At 43.5% G+C, this 5,286-nt stretch overlaps 1 non-coding gene and 1 pseudogene across 1 annotated transcript; both read left to right on the top strand.

Moving 5' to 3' along the window:
* The first annotated feature begins 240 nt into the window (after positions 1–240).
* LOC132834597 (U2 spliceosomal RNA) lies at positions 241–422 on the top strand. Its single transcript, XR_009647228.1, has one exon. It is a non-coding gene; the product is annotated as a U2 spliceosomal RNA (small nuclear RNA).
* Positions 423–762: 340 nt separating this feature from the next.
* LOC132834579 (U2 spliceosomal RNA) lies at positions 763–932 on the top strand (annotated as a pseudogene).
* The last annotated feature ends 4,354 nt before the right edge of the window (positions 933–5,286 follow it).

The raw sequence follows: 5,286 nt of genomic DNA on the forward strand, positions 1-5,286 counted from the left end.
CAGCCCCAGCGCATCTGATTGGTACATTACTGGTTATCTACATTCACTATCAAACAAGTTCACAGAAAAGATAAGATGAAACCACCTGGATGAACGGATCCTTTCCTCTTGTTTGAAAATCTGGAAACGATGGGGCAGCAATGAAACTGTCAGCCGTGAGCTATAAGTCTTTGGTCACAGTCAGGTTGATAGAAAATATAGGAGGCAGCTGAGTCCTGAGGTCGTCAGCAAGCGTTGACTATCGCTTCTCGGCCTTTTGTTTATGATCATGTGTAGTTCTGTTCTTGTCAGTTTTAATATCTGATATATCCTTATTTTCTCTCCATATAATAATGGGCGCCTGGGCGGCACAGTGCTTAGCACTGCTGCTTCACAGCAACAGGGACCTGTGTTCAATTCCCGCCTCAGGCGACTGACTGTGTGGAGTTTCCACGTTCTCCCCGTGTCTGCGTGGGTTTCCTCCAGATGCTCCGGTTTCCTCCCACAGTCCAAAGATGTGTGGGTCAGGTGAATTGGGCATGCTAAATTGCCCGTAGTGTTAGGTTAGGGGTATGGCTGGGTTGCGCTTCGGCGGGTCGGTGTGGACTTGTTGGGCCGAAGGGCCTGTTTCCACACTGTAAGTAATCTAATGTAAACTTAATTGCCGCACACATGTGAGATAACCCAAAGCAGAAAATGGAATTGGAATTGGGGTAGTAATAATCAAAGGATAAAAGGAAAGCTGAGGAAAGAACTGGGTCCAGTCTATGACACAGTAGGAAGTTATTAAAAAAAATGTTCTGTTCTTGTCAGTTTTAATATCTGATATGTCCCTTATTTAGGGACTCCATATTAATCTGATTTTTGCAGGAAGGAGTTGTGTTTGGAGCTTGCTTCACCAACTTCGCGCATCGTCCTAGTATTGCAGTGTTTCTGGGAATGGTGCACCCCTCATTAAAAAATCTGAAAAGCAGTTTAGTTTATTCTGTTTCGGTTATGTATTTTGCCTTGTTTCTTATGTTCCGAGCTTAGATAGCATTTGGTTAGTCAAGTCAGACTTGCTTTCGTGCAATTCCGATTCGTTTGTGTTTCTGCATGTTCAGCACTCACTCTCAATGTTGTCACTTCGTCCCTGGTAAATACCGCCCTTTCCCACCAACTCCAATTCCGAACAACAAAAGTAAAACAAAGTTGCCCACCAGCTCTACCTAATGGCAAACTGCATTTCAGAAAACAAAATGGAGATGAAGCTATTGAAATAATCAACAGTTCGGATTTTGATGATGATGAGAATCACTGATGCATAAATTAGGGTTTTTGAGAACAATATGATGCAAATACCTGATGTATTTAAGGCACAGAGTCAGAGAGATGTGCAGCACAGAAACAGACCCTTCAGTCCAACTGTAATGTGCCTCGTCGGAAGATGAGATGCTGTTCCTCCAGTTTGCGTTGAGCTTCAATGGACTATTGCAGCAGGCCAAGGACAGACATGTGGGTATGGGAGACGGATTGTGTTGAAATCGCAAGCCACTGGAAGGTCACCTGATTGCGGACAGACCGAAGGTGCTCAGCAAAGCGATCACCCAGTCGGCGTTTTGTCTCTCCGCTATAGAAGAGACCACATTGGGAGCAACGAATGCAATAGACCAAACTGAAGGAGATACACATGAAACGCTACTTAATCTGAAATGAGTGTCTGGGGCCTGCTGCAATGTTCCAGTGACGCTCAACGCAAACTGGAGGAACAGCATCTCATCTTCAGACGAGGCACGTCACAGCTGCCAGTCTCAACACTGAATTCAGCAACTTCAGATGATTATCCTATCTCGACCCCACTGTTTTCATTCTGCTCCGTAATTTTACTTCATTTGTTTTATTTATCTTTTTATTTCACTGTTCTGTACCTCTTATTTCTTGATGGTCTCTCTTTCTTTCCCTCCCCACTCTCTCATCACCCTTTTCCTCTCCTCTTCCCCCTTTGCTATCCTTCTCCCTTGTTTTCCATTTTGCCTCTGCTTCATCCATCGCACCCCCATCCCACACATATTTTGTCACATAGCACTGGCTTCGGCGTTGGTCATTCACAGCTCCTAATCTCCCTATAATCTCTCTGTGCACTGATATTATCACCTCTTTATTGCTACCATTGCTTCTGGAGCCATGACTCACCTTCTCTCAGCCTCGTATAAATACCTCCCTATTTCTCCTTTTGTTTAGCTTTGACAAATGGTCAGTCAGACTCGAGACCTTCTAGTGCCTGAGATATGTCCTGCTCAAGGACTGGCACAATATCTCTGCTTTTCCTTGGCAGTTTTGCACCTTGGTGCCTCAACCAGAACCTAATGTTTCACAGTGCCCCTAACTTCCCTGGTTGTTTATCACAGACATAAGCCAGGCAGTTTATCATAGTTCCAACAGTGATCAGTCAAGGGGCTGGACTGTCAGGCACTTGGAACAGCAGCTGAAGCAGCAAACACACTGCATGTGCTTTAACTAAATGGCCTCGTCAAAAGCCTCAGGGAACCAGTTCTCAGTCAGGGCAAGAGAGACAGGATTCAGTCAGGAGATCCTGGCACTGTATGTCCAGGAACGTTATCATTGTTTGGGAAAATCAGGATCAGGGAGTCTGTAACACTGCAGTACAGAGCAGTTGCCACTCAAACTACTCATTACATCCTCCAAATGCTCCGGTAGATTTTTCAATCCTGAATTCCTATTCACCAATTCGTGCTGATACTGGACAGTCCTGTCTTTGGGGGATCAGTCAAATGAAATTCTCAGGGAGGGGTTTGGGAGTCCCTGCAGTAGCAGTGAAGTTGGAGAAGTCAGTCCTGGGCAATGGGGACAGGTTGCTTGTCAGCAGAGGGAGAAGAATTGTGGAAGGGGTGGGAGAAGCACCATATCAGAGGGAGTGGGACAGGGAGACAAGGACGTGTGTTACTCTGGAAGTGCGAGTCACCTTCACTGTCCCGGTTTGATGTGGGAAAAGTGCAGCATGATGGTTGGCATGACGACGCTGTAGGCCTGAGGCTCGGGGATGGGTTATTTTGTGAAGTATAGTTTGTAAATGAAGGAGCTGTGTGGGGAAGTACAGAAGCTCATGGATCTGACACAAAGTGCAAGGAAGGAAGAAGAGTTAGTGTGTCATGTTGCAGCTTTATAAGACTGTAGTTTGGCTTCCTCTCGGGTGTTGCATTTAATTCTGCTCACCACATTGTAGGGAGGATGTGGAGGGTGCAGAAGAGCTTTACCAGGATGCTGCCTGTATTAGGGGGTATGACCTAAAAGGAGACTCCAGAAAAACTCAGGTTGTTTTTCTTGGAGCAACGGAGGCTGAGGGGAAACTCTGTAGAATTCTATATAATTATGAGATGTATAAGTAGAATTGACAGCGAGAATCTCGTTCACAGAATTGTAGTGTCTTGAACTATGGAGCAAACATTGAAGGTGAAAGTTCAAACGAGATGTAAGGCCAAGGATGTTTTCGACAGAGAGTGGTAGGTGTCTGGAACGTAATGTCAGGAATGGTAATGGATGCAGATACGATAGAGGTATCTCAGGGGCTTTTAGCGCCATAATCATATGGATGTGCAAGGAATGGAGGGATATGGAACAAGTGACCATCAACCAGCTGGAACGACGAGTTGCTAAATAAATGCCGACAGAGGTGAATGTATTTGCAGGAATGGTGGGCAGCAAACTCATAGAAAGTATAGGCTAGAAATCATCCAATGTCATGGTTGTTATATTGATCAGGAGATCTGTCACTGCCTTGGAGACCAGAGAAAGTTTTGAAGAAACTGCATTGCCCCCTGGACAGCATCACAACGCTCACCAGGGTAGAGAGCAGATCCGGAAAATGTAAGCAATGATATAGCACAGGACTCGTGGCAAAGGTTTGTGTGGAGTTAAAACTTTCCTTTGATTGTTATCCACAAATTGAAAGGTTATATTGTTTCCAATAGACAAATGTATATTCAGAATTGAAATGTGTGTGTGGAAGTGTAATAGGAACTGTAATTGTTAAGGTGTGCCGAAGTGTTAACCAGGCGCTGATTAATGTATAAAAAGCCACATGATCTGAGTGCAATTTCCCCAATTATAGAGCATTTCACACTAAATGTTAACAATTCAGTGTGCTCAACAAAAGATTCCCTTCCATCTCCGATTTTCACAGTCGACCTGTTGTTTGAGTCTATCCCCCTTATTTAGAGTGATGGGTGCATGGAAGTGAGTTACAGATTCAAATCTCATTGAGAGATTTATAGATAGAATAACAGATATCCTGGAGTGAATTCATGTACAGAGTCACAGAGATATGGGAATGAAGTACAAATTGGAATCTAATTGAGCTGTTCAGGGTGCTTTATATATGGAATAGCACAGACCCAAGAGTAAGTAACCGACTGGAATTTAATTGAGAGGATTTGGGGTGGCTTACCTGGAGAATGACAGATACTCAGGAGTGAGTTACAGACGAGAATCTAATTTAGGGATTCGAGGTGGTTTACATATATGGAATAATAGATACCCAGGAGTGTGCTACAGGCTGGAATCTAATTTTGAGTTCGGGTTGGTTGACATATGCAATAACAAATATACATGAATGAGTTACAGATTGGAATCTAATTGATGAATCGGTGGTTTATTTGTATCAAAGTAAAATACCCAAGTATGAGTTGAAAACTGGAAACTAACTGAGGGACTGGAGATGGTATTGGTACAGAATAACAGATACCTGGGAGCGACTTACAAACTGGAATCTCATTGAAATGTCTGAGGTGGGTTATATGTTGAAGAACAGATACCTGAAAGCAGTTACAGATTGGAGTCTGATGGAGGAGATTGAGTTGGTTTATCTATATGGAATAGCAGATACTCAGGAGTAAGTTCCAGACTGGAATCTGATCGAGGAGGTTGTGTCTGTTTCAAAGTGGAATAACAGATACTCAGGAGTGAGTTACAGACTAGAATTTGATCAAGGATGTTGTGCTCGGTTATATATGGAATGACAGATATATTTGAGTGAGTTGCAGATTGGAATCTAATTGGTGTATCAAGGCGTTTATTTACATTAAAATAAAATCCAAGTACAAGTTTCAAAATGGAACCTATTGAAGGGTTTGAGTTGGGTTATGTACAGAATAACAGATTCCTGAGAAGAAGTTACAGACTGGTTTCTAATTGAGGGTTTTGGGGTGGTTTGTGTGTGGAAGAACAGGGACCCAGGAGTGATTTACAGACCGAAATCGAATCAAGGGGTTCGGTGTGGTGCATACATGGATTAACAGATACTGAGGCGTG

Source organism: Hemiscyllium ocellatum, chromosome 40 (genome assembly GCF_020745735.1).
Source record: "Hemiscyllium ocellatum isolate sHemOce1 chromosome 40, sHemOce1.pat.X.cur, whole genome shotgun sequence".
In the NCBI taxonomy this organism is placed as follows: domain Eukaryota; kingdom Metazoa; phylum Chordata; class Chondrichthyes; order Orectolobiformes; family Hemiscylliidae; genus Hemiscyllium; species Hemiscyllium ocellatum.